The 16499-nt window shown below is 51.7% G+C and overlaps 1 long non-coding RNA gene across 1 annotated transcript; it reads right to left on the bottom strand.

Annotated features, from left to right (window-relative positions):
- Positions 1–2970: 2970 nt before the first annotated feature.
- On the bottom strand, positions 2971–15697 carry LOC130036880 (uncharacterized). The gene is made up of 3 exons (XR_008794463.1): positions 15627–15697; positions 10628–10737; positions 2971–2992 (listed from the first exon to the last, which is right to left on the bottom strand). It is a non-coding gene; the product is annotated as an uncharacterized LOC130036880 (long non-coding RNA).
- Between the last annotated feature and the right edge of the window lie 802 nt (positions 15698–16499).

The raw sequence follows: 16499 nt of genomic DNA, 5'->3' as shown, positions 1-16499 counted from the left end.
CACATCCCACCCCCCTCTGCCTACCTGTGCGGCAGATGATTTCCACATTACTCTCTCTCTACTTTGATTACATTCAATATTTTGACACCAGACCCACCATTATTATTTGGAATTTTACCCCAGCACTCGGATCTGCCAAAAAGACAACAGTAAACAATTTGTTTTCTATTGCTGGTTATGAACAACATATGTTGTGCGGCTGCAGTAATAGCCGCGTGATTTTGAAATTCCAAAATTTTAACAATTAAATCTGGAGAGATTTCTGGACCTGCTGGGTTCTGAGATTTGGTCCTGAGTCTCTGGGATCATGGCCATTTAGCAGATTTATCAGGAGCCAGAGAGGCCGTTCGTGGGTGGCAACTTGGGGTCTCGTTGAAACGGGGAGGAAAGGGCCGGCTCCACCCCCATCCCATGAGGCCCCACGTGTGTCCTCACTGAGGGCCCAAAACCTGACTGTCCAATGGCCTCTGGAGGATGGTGGCCACTGAGTTGCCAAGGGGAGCAGCAGAGGAATAGCACCCTTTCCCCATTGGGGTGGCCCGGCGATAGTAACCTACTGTGGGGTCAAGACGCATTTTTGCCAAAAGCCGCTGGGTTTTGAGAATTGTTTCTGAGTCTCTGGGATCATGGCCATTAAACAGTTTGATCAGGAGCCAGAGAAGCCATTTGTGGGCGGCTACTTGGGGTCTCATGGGCTGGCTCCACCCCCATCCGGTGAGGCCCTGCGTGTCTCGCCACTGTGGGCCCAAACCTGACTGTCCAATGGCCTTTGGCGGATGGTGATCACTGAGCCGCCAAGGGGGAGCAGACGGTCCTCTCCTAGTTTTTGTTCTAAGTTACCCTTCCCTTTGTTGTTGTTGCAATGACTGGAGTCACACACTCTTGGCTGTGGAGCTCACACGTTTGTTTGACAGGGGTTGCCCTCTTTCCTGGACCCAAGCGCATTTAGGTTTTAATGCCCAAGAGGGATGGTACACTTTGTTGGAGGGCAGGGGATTCCACACAGCAGTGCTGCTAGGCTAGCATTCAGACTCAGGAGTGGTGCCAGGATAAAGCTGGTAGACCCAGGATGGCAAAGCAGGTGCTCTGGCCACAGAACTAATCCACACTCCTTGCCCACATTTCACACTTCATACATGCTGTACTCTGTGACTGGGGATACTCTCACCCCTTCTTTACCCAGTTAACTCCACTCACCCCTGAGCTCCTGACTCAAATTTTTTTTTTTTGCTTTTTGGGTCACACCCGGCGATGCTCAGGGGTTACTCCTGGCTCATGCACTCAGGAATTGCTCCTGGCGGTGCTCAGGGGACCATATGGGGTGCTGGGAATCGAACCTGCGTCAGTCATGTTGGCTGCATGCAAGGCAAACGCCCTACCCGCTGTGCTATCGCTCCAGCCCCACCTGACTCAAATTTTTAATCCTAGGACTGTTAGTTCTTGATCGAGTGATTGGTCGTGGGCGCAGAGATAAGCAAGGCGTGTGAAATATTGGAAAATGGAGGACTAGAGCTAACTCACTCAGGCCATTTAGCGCTGACTGGCTTTTGCAGTCTCTTTTTATTGAGTTGACGATCAAAACATCCAGCATACATCAGAGTATATAAGATCAAAATACATGAGATCAAAACGCCTTAAAGTATGTATTACTTTGTAGCCTAATAACGCACAAAGTTCCTGATGAAGTAAATCAGACCACCTTGTAAATCTTTTTTTTTCTTTTTGAGTCTCACCCAGTAATACTCAAGAGTTACTTCTGGCTCTGCACTCAGGAATTACTCCTGGCAGTACTTGGGGGACCATATGGGATGCTGGGAATCGAACCCGGGTTGGCCGCGTGCAAGGCAAACGCCCTACCTGCTGTGCTATCGCTCCAGCCCCCCTTGTAAATCTTTCCATCCCAATTCTCATATATCCCACATCAGAATCTATGCAAGCCTGCACAATAACCCAATAAGATATTTGTTTAACTTTCATCCAATCATAGCACAGTTAATCTATAACAGAAAGCGGCTGCTTTGGGACATGCTAACCCCAACCCAGTTCGCTCAGGGTTCCTAGCTGTTCGCAGCTATGACACAGCCTTGTTTGCAAGGCAGCACGTTCCCAAAACTTCCTCGTGACTCTGGTCAGGCTCCAACACAGGGCCAGAGAAATAGTACAGCAGGTAAGGTGTTTGACGTGCATGCAGGGTTTGATCCCCGGCAGTATTCCACATGATCTCCTGAGCACTTCCAGGGGTAATTCCTGAATGCAGAGCCAGAAGCAACCCCTGATGTGGGCAGTCACTGAATGTGGACCCCAAGCGAAAGAAAAATCGTTTTATTACCAGGGAAGGGAAAACCTTGCCAGAACCTACCCAGAATAGCCTGTATCTGTTTGTAAAAATGTGACATCTGCATTTCCTGCTAGAATAGATGTCTCCTTGATTAACCACAAGACATGCTTGGCAAAACTGACAACAGGGGAAGTTCAGAGTGGCCAAGCACCTTGCAAGAGGTCACACAGCTTTCAGTCACAGGTCTTATCTGTAATCCTTTTAGGCTGGTTTTGGTGCTTCTGTCAAAGAGATTTCCTTGATCCAAACAGTGATTCCCTCTTATCCTAGGCTGGCAGTAGCCTGACTCCCTGTCGGGCTGTAAGCCTCTAAGTCGGAGCCAGGCTCTCTTCTTTGTCCCTTGATCTCTGGCCTTTTCAGACTATCATCTGAAGGAGGAGACAGAAGCATGGGAGTGCTTGCATTGGAATGCTCTGTGGGATCCCCCGCACCCCAATAATAAAGTGCCATTCCCCTTGGACATTGCAACCCAAATGTGCCTGAATGCTGTGAAGAGTGTGACCCCTGCAAACAAGTGTGTGAGCTCCACAGCCCATGCAATGACTCTTGGTGGGGGGTTCCCCAAACTTACCCCCAGCTCTGCCTTTTCACCAACTGCCAGGTTCACTCTTCTGTTGACTGTGGATGGAGTATCATTGTCATTTTCACCCTAAACTAAAAAGAAAAAGATGTCAAAGCCAAAGAGAAACCTTTCAGAAAGGAATAACTAAGAGAAGCACAAAAGGAAGGAAGACAAACAGATAGGAAATAGGAGTGCTAGAAATAGTTGAAGCAAAGATGTTCAACCCCTTGTGAGGGCTGGGCCAGCAGCTCACCGCACACACCCAGTGCTGCCCTTTTGTGCTTTGGGTCAGTCCCCAAGGCCTGGAATCCAGATCCTGGTGGTAGGTGACTGATACGTCTGGGAGAAATCCTTCTAAAGGGCCTGGGGTCCTGATCCAAGTTGGGGAAACAGAGGCCTAGAGCACCAGGAGAAACAGACCACGGGGGTCACAGACTGGCTGAACCTTTCTACAGTGACCCCAGGGATGCCCTGGTTGGGCTCTTGCTACCACTGCTGGATGCCCACAGACCAGACAGGGCACTGGGCACAAGGGTGGGCACAGGGAGTGCTGACAGGGGAGGCACAGCGCGAGCCCAGAGGCAGGCAGAGCTGCTGGGGCTGAAAGGCCCGGCCCAGGCCAGAAGAGCAGGCTCTCGTCAAACACACAATTTAATTCTGAGGCTGTCATCCTCGTGCCTGGGAGATTTTCGGCTCACAGTTGTGTCATTTACAGATGGATTTGCAGTGGCAAATTACAAGTTTGTAAGCAACAGCCTCTCTGACGCCTTGAAGGAAAAAAAAACCCTTCCCTCTGCAAATTATAAATTCACAACTAACAGTGTTATCCAATGGAACACAAAACAAATTCATTACCCAGCTATGGGATCCCCTTGAATACCAAGCGAATGAGCTGTAGGGAGGGGGGTTGAGGGGGGGTTGTCAGGTCAGGGAGGTGTCATGAGATGGGAGTGGTATAGCCCTCTCCCCACTTTTGTCTTCTCTCTTGGTGTCCTTTCAGGCCATGGAAAGTCAGCCCTGCCTCTAGGCCCAGCCAGAGGGTTGTGAGCTGCCTGCGTGAAAGGAGGTTTGAGGCCAGGTAGCACAACCGGCACCACATTTGCCTTGTACTGGGCGGTCAATCCAGGCTCTATCCCCTGCAACCCACAGGGCCCCCTGAGTCCCGCCAGGAGTGATTCCTGAGTGCCGAGTAACCCCTGAGCACTGTCAGATGTGGCAAGAAGAAAGAGAGAAGAAATAGAGAGAGAGAGGAAAGGAAGGAAGAAAGGAAGGAAGGAAGGAAGGAAGGAAGGAGGGAGGGAAGGAGGGAGGGAAGGAAGGAAGGAAAAAAGGAGGGAAGGAAGGAAGAAAGGAGAGAGGGAGGGAAAGAGGGAGAAAGAGAAGGAAGGAAGGGAGGGAGAGGGGGAGGGAAGAAAGAAAGTGGTCAGAAAAATAGTGTGGCAGTTAGGGCACTTGCCTTGCATGTGGCAGACGTGGGTTCTATCCCGGCACCACATAAGGTCCTGTGATCCTTGCCAGGAGTGATTCCTAAACACAGCCCAGAGTAAGCCCTGAGTACTGTCGGGTGTGATCCAAACATCAATAAATAAAAAAATAAATTACAGAAAAAGAAAAAAGAGAAAGAAGAAAGAAAGAAAGAAAGAAGAAAGAGAGAGAGGAAGGAAGGAAGGAAGGAAGGAAAAAAGAAAGAAAGAAAAAGGAAAGGAAGGAAGAAAGGAAGGAAGGAAGGAAGGAAGGAAGATGGGAGGGAGGGAAGGAGAGAGAGAGGGATGGAGGGAGGAAGGGATGGAGGGAAGGCAGGCAAGCAGGCTTGAGATTATGGAGTATGATGGTGATGATGACATGAGAGGTAGTGGAGCACCAGATCTGGGACCCACTCAACTGTAGGGAGTGGGGTTCTTATGCCCAATAGTTAGAATGGCTGCAATGTTGTTGAAGATACTGTCTTGTGAAGGCTCATGGCAGAAGTCCTGTGAGTGCAGGACATTCCCTGAGAAGGGGGCACTGTTCCCACTGTCAGCTCACCCAGGGAGAGGTGGGGCCTGTAAGCAGAGGTCCAACTGGCCAGGTGAGTCTCAGCCCAGGAAACGGAGTGACAGTTACCCATCTCTCCAGGATGTTACCCTCCTGGTCTCTGCCTCAGGGGTGCTGAGACTTCTGGATAGAAGTTTGTAGGAGGGGGCTGTCAAGAGAGCACCATAAAGTATAGGAGAGGGGCTGAGGGTCTATGGCAGGAGAGCAGGGACCTTGCTCTCACCCAGAAGATGCGATTCCATCTCACTCTGGGGAGCATTCCCCGTGTGTGGGCTCTGAAACTTGCTTTCCCCTCTTTAATCCTTGCCTTAGAGTCAGATTACACACATGAGTGAAACCGAACAAACACACCCTTCAGCATTTATTTACCCCACCCGTAGGGGCAGATCCAACCTGACACAAGGTCCCCGTTCCGCTTCTGTTCTGAATGAATGGAAACTCACTCATGCAGAAGCACGAGCAGTTGGCAGGGGAAGCAGAGAATCTGGTGTGGGGAAGGAGGAACCGCCCCAACTGCAGTCAAGTGAGACCTTCTCAAGGAAAGACCCTCTAAGCCGGACTTTTCCCGCCATTCCCACACCTTGACCTTCCTCCTTCCCCAAGAATAATGACTCCTTGTTTTTACTTTTTAGATTTTTTTTTTGGCCATACCCAGCAGTAGCTCAGAAGATACTCCTGGCTCTGTGTTCAGGAATTACTCCTGGCAGTGCTCGGGGGACCATATGGGATGCTGTGGGTCGGACTTAGGTGGGCTTTGTGCAAATGCCCTGCCTGCCGTGCTATCACTCTGTCTTCATAAACGACTCCTTTTCTCTCTCTTCTTTCCTTGTGCCATGGTTCTTTGTCTCTGTCTTCTTCCTCAGGAGCAAAATGAATTCCTCTCCTTGTCTCATGTCACGCAACTTGCCACCATCATCCCACTAAACAGTTGATGGAAGCTTTTTTTTCCCCCATTTCTCCAAACAAAGACAGTTTTCTGTCTAAGAAAAATTTTGGTGCCATCTGTTAAGATAAAATATTTTCACCTTGTTTCATGAACACATTTATATTCTTGGAAATAGGAGATTGTTCTACAAATGCTGAAATGAAGCCTGCTTTTGTTCATTAACAACATAAATCGCCTTATTTTTTATGTCAATAGATGTCTCTACTTTCTGTTCCAGGCTGTGTATTAGTCCATATGTTTTTTTCTTTTTAATCATCTCTTTTGTTATGCATTTAGGCTACTTCCAAGTTTTGCTATTAAAACACCCACATACCTTCTCTGCACGTTCATCTAATTGTTTCCTCAAGATAGATTCTTAAAAATGTACTTCTGAGAAAGCACTCCCCAAAGGCCTTTACTTTATTGTACTGCTAAGTCACCGCTGCTCAGGAATTTGGAACCAATGTTTCTGCTCCTGATTGCCCCCCTTGCAGATTATTTTGTATTACTATCCCCTTTGCTCGAGCGGGCCCAGTAACGTCTCCATTGGAGACTTTGTTGTTACTGTGTCTGGCATATCGAATACTCTCGGTAGCTTGCCGGGCTCTCCGAGAGGGGCAGAGGAATCGAACTCGGGTCGGCCATGTCGGCCGCTTGTAAGGCGAACGCCCTACCCGCTGGGCTGGAGAGCCCGGCAAGCTATCGGAGAGCCCGGCAAGCTACCGAGAGTATTCGATATGCCAGACACAGTAACAACAAAGTCTCCAATGGAGACGTTACTGGGCCCGCTCGAGCAAATCGACGATCAACGGGAGGGCCTTTACCTTTACCTTTACTATCCCCTTTAATACAGGTGTCCTAGTCCTAGCTGTGTCTCAGCTATGCCTTGAGACAGTAAAGAAAGTATCCCTGTGGTCATTCTGGTGGCAGGTAGTTGAGAGATTTCCCCAAGGAAGAAAGGATCCCGTGTGTGTGTGTGTGTGTGTCTGGGGCCACATGATCCAGCTGTCCTTTTCCTGTGTCTGATCTTGAGGACTCCATTGAAGGAGTTGAGTGAAGGGTAAGTCAATCAGTTGGTTTTATGAAGGGGTGGGGATACAGTTTCCCTCAGTTAACAGGGATGCTGAGGAGGAGGCAGTGGTAGGGACCAAGGGAAGAGTGGTCCCTTGGGAGGAGGATGGAAGTGACAGGTAACCCCTCTGGTAATGGTGCCCTCAATGTCAGGAGTGAGGATGGAGGTGATGGTGCTGATGGTTGATGGTGATGCTAAGACAGGCCATGAGAACAGTGAGGGAGGTAGAGGCGAAGAACTGTGATGAGGGAAGTGGGGCCTCCCGAGGGATGAGGGGGTCCTAGCATGGTCCCTGAGGCTGACCTTGGGGGGGTGTGGCAGTGTGCTATGCAGATGGCATGAGTAATGCTCATGGGTTCTTCTTCTTCTTTTTTTTTTTAATTTTAATGTTTCCATTTGTGTGTTTACTAGTACTTTATTTATTTTTTAAAAACCTGCTCAGCACAAACCAGGTAATTTTTTCACTTTCACTCATGAGTTTTGATTTTTTTATGATTTTTTTTATGTTCTCGTTTGTGTGTTTAGTGGTATTTTATTTATTATTTTCTTAAAAACTCACTCAGCACAAACCAGGTAATTCTTTCATTTTCACTCATGAGGTTTATTATTTTTTATGATTCTTTTTTTTTTGTTGTTGTTTTGCTTTTATTGAGTCACCTTGCGATACAGTTACAAAGTTGTAGGGGCAGAAGGAATGGACTCTAGGGGTGACGCAGAGAGGCCTTTCTGGACCCTGGGGAGTGGAGGGGCCAGCCCTGAGCTGCCTTCAGGACAGAGGAGGAGTGTGTGAGCTCTGAGTTAGGGGGCTCCACGGATGTCCTCAAAGGGGAGCAGCAAGTTGAGAGCAAGCCGGGCCTCTGGAGTGCCAGTAGAGAACCACAATTTGGCCTATAGCATGGAGGATGCCTCTTGGTCTCCCCACCGGCTCCCCATCTCAGCATCCCTGTTCTAACCTTTGCTTAATGGGGAGAGGAATCTGCAGCAGGGGTCCAGAACTCAGCGCCAGTCTTTCCCTGCACACCAAAACACAGAAGTGCTCTCTTGGACAAGGATGCTGGTGAAGTTTAGGGAAGTCAGGCTTGTGTTGGGGCAGTGAGTATCCTGGGCGTCAAGGAGTTCATCCATCCTCAGGGTTGTTTGGGGGGAAGCAGGGAGGGGGCCTTGGTCTCGCCCCTCCTACCACCCTTCACCCAGGTACTTCCAGAGAAGCCACAGAATCCAAGGGCAAAGAGACATCTCTCCTCCCAGTTTAAGGACACTGGTGACCTCACGTGGTTGCCACGGTGACAAGACCTGGGATCCAGGGAAACTTGGTGAATTTCACTCTTCCCCCACTCTTCTGCCAGACTCTAATCATGGGGAATGGGGGGCCTTAGAAAATCAATGAGCTCATGGAAAAAGGATGAGGGGTAGGAGTAGGAGGAACAAACCTACTTCCCTTTCCAGAGGTCCAAGTCCCACTCCCCCGAATGCCCTGAAAAGTTCCTGCCTTGTGGTATGGGGGTGTTGAGTGAGGACGCTCACAAGGAGACCCGATGGGTATTTTTGATCTCAAGTTTGATCTCAAGACAGGAAGCATTCGGGGCCTAAGTGACTGTGTCATGGGTAGGGCTCTTGCTTTGCCATGGCCAACCCAGATCCAACCCCTGGCATCCCATGTGGTCTCCCAAGACTTACCGGGAGTGATCCCTGAGCACAGAGCCAGGAGTAGGCCCTAAGCACCAGTGGGTATGGCCAAACAAATAAATAAACACAAAACAAAGAGAGGAGGCATTTCTGGGGGTAATGCTAGGCACCTAGGCAGAAACACAGAGATAGGTGGAAATTAGAGCAACAGGGCCCCATTTGCAAGAAGGGGCTCCGTCCTGGTAGGAAATGGGGCTTGCTGTGCAGGGCTTGGCTTTCTAAGGAGCAGCCAGGAGCCAACCCATGAGAGTCAGGGCTGAGCCGGCATGAAATGTGTCTGGGCTTCTGTGCTGGTACACTTTGCAGCAAGGAAAGAATATCCTGTGGCCCGAGCTGATCTGTCCTATTCTACCTTGCAGCTCAGTTGCGTCCCTCCGGGAAACCTGCTCTGATCCAGAGAGATTGGAAGTGCCACATTGGCCGCCATCTGAGCACGGAATCATGAGACCCAAAAGTGTACCATCCCAGTGCTGAGACATTGCAATGGCACCAACAGCCCCACTCCCTTGCACCGAGACTCCCTGTACAAGGCAGTGTCACCTCAGAGGGGACTGCATGTCCCTGGCAGGGCCAGCTGGTGCAGTGCTGAGAGGGGGTCATGATTCTTTATCATGCTGATGGAGGCCCTGAGTGGGGAAAACAGTGAGGGGGGCCAGGGCAGCAAGCTTACTGCTCTGAAATGTGGCTGTGCCCGCACACCTTTACCTCTGAGGGTGAGTCATGGAAAACCCAGAGGAAAGCCAGTGTTTGCCAGGGGTCATCCCTGCAGGACTGCCACATGCGCCCACAGAAGTAGGGAGATTCCTAAGATTTCCCTTTGGAGGATGGGCCCTGGAACACATGACCAGGCCCCTACCCTGCAGCCCAGCTGCGTCCCTCCAGGAAATCATGTCACCCTAAACAAGACAGGGTCCAGTTTCCAGAGCCTGGGGAATGAGTTGGTGGCATTGGAGGTTGACTGGGAGGTTGACTGAGGGTGCATCTTTGCAAGGATAGATTCTCTTGTAAAATCTGCTATAATAAATCCCAAGGGGCCATTTGGTTTTTTGTTTGTTTTTGTCTTTTTGGGTCATACCTGGCCTTGCACCCAGAAATTCCACCTGGCAGTGCTCAGGGGACCATTATGGATGCTGGGGATTGAGTCTGGGTCAGCGGCGTGCAGGACAAATGCCCTACCCGCTGTACTATCGCTCTGGCCCTGCGAGGGACCATTTGTAATCAACCCATCAAATGGTCAGGAAAGCTTAGTTGAAATCTTGCTCACTGGGAAAGCGTATCTGAGAGTGGGGGAATATTCCATCAGGGTCTTCCATTCTGTCCCCCACACCCAGCACCCAGGAGGTGAGTCTGGGTCCTGTCCAGCAGAGCCCGAGATTCTGGGAACCTCTGGGAATTGTCTGTTGTCCTGAGCTGCCAGGGCTGTTGGGGACTGGCCCAAAGGCTCCCCACCCAAGCCCCACTGCATACAGCTCTGGAGGAGGCTTCAAAGACATACTCACCCTGGACCCCCTCTTCTCTCATGGCCCCTCCAGACCACTGATGCTCAGAGCTTGTTCTTGAGCTTGGGTGTCCTTGGGCCACTTCCTTACTACCTTGCTGTGGGGTGGTGAGTTACTGATGCACCCACCTTGCAGGGCCTGGGCAGCCAGGTATAGCAGGTTGGGCGTTTGCCTCATGCACGGCTGCCAATGCATGTTTGATCCCTCACACCCCAGAGGGTCCTTCGAGCCCCATAGAAATGATCCCCGGTGGACTGGAGCAATAGCACAGTGGGTAGGGCATTTGCCTTGCACGTAGCCGACCCGGGTTCAATTCCCAGCATCCCAAAGGGTCCCCTGAGCACCGCCAGGGGTGATTCCTGAGTACAGAGCCAGGAGTAACCCCTGTGTATTGCTGGGTTGACCCAAAAAGCAAAACAAAAACGGAAGTGATCCCTGAGTCCAGAGCCAGAAGTAAGCCCTGAGCACTGCTGGGGTGGCCCCTGAACAAAAGCGAACATAAAGAACCCACCTTGCTGATGTTCCTTTCCCTTCGTTCTCAGGACTGTGTGCTCCTGTGGTGACTCAACTGGCCATTGCTCTTCCTGAATTCTTGTGTTCCCAGTTGATTCCCAGGAGTTTCTGTAATAAGCAATCAGATCGTGAGCAAACAACGACGGCAATTTCTCCTTCTCCCCAAATGTTACACTTCTTTTTATTTATTTATTGATTTGGCTTTTTAGGCCACACCCAGTGATGCTCAGGGTTACTCCTGGCTTTGTACTCAGGAATTACTCCTGGTGGTGCTCAGGAGACCATATGGGATGCCGGGGATCAAACCCGGGTTAACAGCATGCAAGGCAAATTTCCTACCCGCTGTACTATTGCTCTGACTCCCTTATTCATTCTTTAAATGTATGATTGTGTTGGCCATGACTTCCAGAACAATGTAAGCTGGTGGTGGCAATAGCTGGTAAGTTTGTCTTTCTTTGACTTCATAGAAGACCTCTTGCTGGTGTGTGATTACTCAGAATAATGATGTCGGTTGCAGATGCATTTTTTATTGTGTCAGGCAAGTGCTCTTTTGAAAATTTTTATTAGGTATTTTCATGAACATGGGTGTTCAGTTGCATTTAATGTGTTTTGATGTCTGTGAAGCATTCGCTTTCTAGTAATTGATACAATGAGTGGCATGGACTGATTTTCCAATGTGGAAGTATCTAACTCTATTGTGTCTCTGATCTGTGACATGGGAGATGCTTTGTCCAAGAGTTAGCTGACTGGCTCTGAGTCCCAGGTCCCCCAGCTCTGAGGCTGACCTGAGATGCCGCTGCCCTGCCCAGAACCCCTTGCCACCTCCTTCCCAGGCCAGACTCAGCCCTGCTTCCTGAGCCTGCAGGCTGCCATAGGAGGCTTCCCCAGGTGCCCTGGAGTCTGTGCTCATGACACTTATCCTCTTACTGTAGAAGGTTGTTTCCGTGGGCACCTCTAGCAGCTCTGGGAGTCAGGAGTCCAGCCTAGGTCCTGTTCCCCAGCCCAGGGTCTGTCCCCACCCAGATGGAATACACCCATAGCCATGCTCCGGCGACCACATTCATGAACAGAAGCTGCTTGAAATCCCTCCCACCAGAGATCCCCCCCCTCACCACAGGGCCACTGCCTAGGCGCCAACTGTGGGAACTGCAGAGATGCCCTGTCCCTGGCCTCGAGGCACTGCAGCTCCCTGGAGCCTCTTTAGAATGCAGCTGGCCTTGTCTCCTCCTCATAAATGGCCACTTTCCACAGCATCACGGCCCCAGGGGACAGCCCTCCCCCAGGGCCACTGCCTTTGGAGACACAGGAAAGAGACACAGCCAAGTGGGCTCTGAGGGACCAGACGATGGGGAGGGTGAGGGAGGGAGAGGTAGGAATCTGAAAGCTGCATCCCCTCACCGCAAGGCTTCCTGTGCGTCCCGGGCCCTGGCATCAAACCTGGAACTTGGCAACAGTCCTGCGTGGGGCTCCTCCAGGGTCTTTCACCCCATTCTCAAGAGGCCTATTTGTCATTCCCTAGCTCCCACGGTCCTCAGACCTCCTGCTCAAATCCTCAGTTCTTGGACCAAGAGGGCTACGGGGCTGCTAAAAAGGCTGAAGTGGGGTGGGGACCAGATTGGCCCCCAGAATCCCTATTTATGTCTTCCTGGACAAGACTTCGATGAGAGTCAAGAGACATGACCCAGAGGGCACAGGGCCTGGCTGTGGTGTCAGGCAGCTTTGGGTTCCAAGGTCTCCTCCATCTATCCCTGTGTGACTGTGGGCATGTTACCCCAACCTCTATCTGCCTCCAATCTTCATCCCGAAGCTCAGCACAGAGCCGTGGGAAGAAGGAGGCGGAATAACCTACTGGTGGTCAAGTACTCGGCACAGAGCCTGACATGTGGTCTCACACCTTTGTGTTAGCTAAAGTTGCCTGTTGTGTTATCAATGACCATAACATCCCAGGTAAGGAGGGACGATCAGAGCGGGCGGGGTCGGGCTCTCACTGCGTGGACCATCCTCCCTTTGGTGGCTAACAGTGCAGAGACCAGCAAGATATCCAGCTGCCCAAGCCTCATCCGGCCTGGGCTGGGGTAGACAGACACTGTCAGTGTTCAGTGACTATTTCAGTGACCAAGACAGGGTTGTCTGCAGTCTTTGTTCTTGGGCTCTGCCCTGCATCCACTTCTGATTTATTTAACAAAAATTTCCACTGAGTCCAGTCAATTGTGCCTTGCACAGCCCTAAGCCTGGTATGCACCTTGACTTTGTATGAATAATAACGATATTACAGCGTTAGAGGCCAGAGAGAGAGAGAGTTGAAGGATAGTGTTTGCCTTGCATGAGACAAACCCAGATTTGATCCTGGCACCACATCTGGATCCAACCCCTGCCAGGAGTTGACCCCTGAGCCAAGAGTAAGTCCTGAGCAGGGCTGGGTGTCACCCCCCCCGCCCAACAAAGCAATATTAACTCAAATCCAACCAACCACATATGGCCTATGACGTTTTTATACCCATTGCAGACAGGACAGAGCTGATCCATTTATAATTTGTCCCAAGCCACCTAGGAGAGAATGGGTTGGTGATCTTCTGTTTTTATTTATTTATTTATTTATTTATTTTTATTGAATCACTATGAGAACAGTTACAAAGCTTTCAGGTTTAAGTCTCAGTAATACAATGATCAAACACCCATCCCTTCACCAGTGTACATTTTCCACCACCAAGAACCCCAGTATACCCCCATCCCACCCCTCCCCCTGCCTGTGTGACAGACGATTTCCACTTTACTCTCTCTCTCTACTTTGATTACATTCCATTTTTTGACAGAAGACCCACCATTATTATTTGAAATTCCCCACCCCTCCCAACAATCAGACCTGCCAAAAAGACATCATTAGATAATTGTGGGCTGGAGTGATAGCATAGTGGTAGGGCATTTGCCTTGCGAGCAGCCAGCCTGGCCGAGCCAGGTTTGATTCCTCCACCCCTCTCAGAGAGCCTGGCAAGCTACCGAGAGTACTCAGTATGCCAAACACAGTAACAAGAAGTTTCACAGTGGAGACGTTACTGGGCCCGCTCAAGCAAATCGATGAACAACGAGAGGACAGTTTGACAGTTTGTTTTTGACATTGCTGACAATGAAGAGCATATGATATCGTGTGGCCGCACTAGTGGCCATGCAATTTTGGATTTCTGATATTTTAGTAATAAGCCTAAAGGGATTACTGCCAAAAGCTCCTGGGTCCTGAGATTGGTTTGTGTGCCTCTGGGATCATGGCCGTTCAGGAGCCGGAGAAATCATTTGTGGGCAGCAACTCGGGGTCTTGTCAGGGCAGGGGGAAGGGCCAGTTCCAGGGTTGGCAATTTTCTGCCACTGGGGCACATTTAGAGTTTTCCCACCCTCCTGAGAGCATAGACCAAGCTCCATGGAACTGTCATGGAAGGTGCCTGAAATCTTTCTCCCCCCACACACTTCTGGGGGTGGAGAGGGGGCAGCATGGGCGTCCATCAGGGCACTTGGAAGCTGTGACTGTTCATAGAGGAAGCTGCACCCTAAAGCACACGGCTCCCGCCCCACCAGGTGGACTTCCCTAGAGAGAGGACAGCAGGAACTGGGTGGAGAGGGCTCTTTCCTACCCAGAATAGCTGCCACTGTTTGATTTACTATTCATAAGAACTCTTGAGCAAACCTTCCTCCAAGAGAACTGAGAACTCTGGCCCCCTCTCCCCCACTTTGCGCTGCTCCCCTTGAGGGGAGCTGGGAAACTCTAAAGAATGAGGTGCTCTTTGGGGCTTGGAGTGAGAAATGAGACCCAACACCAGACAACCTAGGTCCTGCTCCTCCCTGCACCCCGGCTCTGCTGGCCTCCGTCAACACCAGTACCCCATGGAGACAGTGTGTGGCTTCTGACCCCTTATGCCCACTTTATAGAGAGCAGAAGTGGGAGTGTGTGTGTGTGTCCCTGCTGAAACCAATGGGGGCCAGAATCAGCACCCCGCAGCCTCCTGGCTTCAGACAGGACAGAGGGGTGGGGGGGCCTTGGGTGGTCTCTCTCAGGCCCTGCGTGTTCAGAGTGTGTGGGGGGGAGAGGCGGAAACGGGTGGGGAAGGAATGTTGGGCAATTGCTGAGAGGAGGAGCAAGGTCCGAGCCTGAGGTAGAGAAGTGCTTGACTGGCAGCTCAGAAAACACAGAGCCTCAAGGAGACACCTCAAAGGGTGGGAGCACCTGCCTGGGGAGACCAGGGTTCCATCTAGGCTCTTTGCAGCTTCCCGAGTAGGACTGGGTGGAGCCCGGACAAATGCATTCCAAACGGTGAGAGCCCTGCACGTAAAAGCAGAAATAAGAACCAACCCCCGAGCAAGAGCGTGGGTGCTCCGTGTCTCACCACTCTTCTGCCCGTGTGCCACTGTCAGGGGCCAGGGAAAGGAAGTACGGGACGGCTGTGGCGGAGCAGTGCTGGTGGTGGCTATCTGGCCTTGGGGAGTGCTCAGAGGCCAGGGCTTAGTGTTCCTGCTTCCCCACCAGCCAGCACTCCTGGTTCCGGGGCCCAGAGCTAAAGACACTCCTCCTGACAGCAGTGTGGGCCAGGCCAGTCCAGGATGGTGCCTGGCTGCCATGCTGGGGCCCAGTGACCATCCCAGTTGTGTCGTGGGATCTACAGGGGGACATTTCCCGGAAGACAGAGAAGGGTCTCTCTCTCCCTTTTATCTCACTGCCCAAGAGCCCAGAGCTGCAGACCACGGCCACTCCCCCCACAGCTATGACCCGAAAGTATCAGGCCCCCAGCACCCTGCTCCCCCATCCCATCCCTGGGGAACACCCACCTCTGACCTCCTCTGTCCACCTCTGCTGGGGGGGGTGAGTCTGAGATGGCCCCAGGTGGCTGACCTTGCAGGGGGCGGGGCTCAGCCTGGTCTGGGTGACACTGGGACCGTCAGCCTCTAGAGCTGGCAGGGCCCCCCTGCACCGTGCTCCCACACGCACCCTCACTCCTCGGCACACTCCTCACCGGCAGCAAATGCGTTCAGAGGGCCCCACTCTCTATTCAAGGAGCAGCTCTGGTGTCTGAATGAATGCTTGAAGACAGCGGGTGCAATTAACACGCCGCTGCAGTATTATTAGCCTCTGATGGGCAGGTCTGCCTTTGCCAGAGACTATAAATATGTGGGGCCAATGACTCAGCAAATCTGGTGCTATTTTTCTTGCAGGACCGCGCGGATCTGTGTCTGTGTACACCATGGCCCCATCTCCCGGCAGCTCCCATGGCTCGTAGCCATGGAAACACAGCTCTCCCCAACTGACAAACGGGGAGTCTCCCCGGCCCTGCCCCCACCTCGGGAAGAGAGCGGGGACCCAGACGGCTGTCAGTGAGCAGAAGCAGGTGCCACGGTCTTGGGTGCTTCAAAGATGCAGGCTGGGCTGGCCCCTGAGAGCACCCTGGTGGGTCCACGGACACTGACACGACTCGGTCTCCTGCTCCAGGCCAGTGGCTCCTGTCCCTTTGCTGGCAGCTTGGTACTCCTGGTTACAGAGGCCAGGCGGGGGGATGACCCCTCGGGGCTGTGTGGCAGGAAGGCAAAGAGGCATGACTGCCCTGGATGAGGGGGAGCACTAGCCTGGGAGGGAGGGAGGCTTGGGAGGTGGGGAAGGGGTGGGGAGGTTGAGAGGAGGGAAGGAGGTCAAAGTTACCATTAAACAGAGATGGGGTGGAGGGGAGCTGGAGGGATGGTCCCGTGGGTAGTGCACATGGTGGCATGGGTTCAATTCCCAGCACCCCCATATGGTTTCCCGAGCACCACCAGGAGCAATCCCTGAGCACAGAGCCAGGAGTCAGCCCTGAGCACAATCAGGTGTGGCCCAGAAACCAAAACGAGAATCAAAT

Source organism: Sorex fumeus, unplaced genomic scaffold (genome assembly GCF_029834395.1).
Source record: "Sorex fumeus unplaced genomic scaffold, SorFum_2.1 ptg000067l, whole genome shotgun sequence".
In the NCBI taxonomy this organism is placed as follows: Eukaryota; Metazoa; Chordata; class Mammalia; order Eulipotyphla; family Soricidae; genus Sorex; species Sorex fumeus.
Note: the sequence above shows the minus strand (reverse complement) of the source record. Positions and strands in the feature narration are given on the sequence as shown.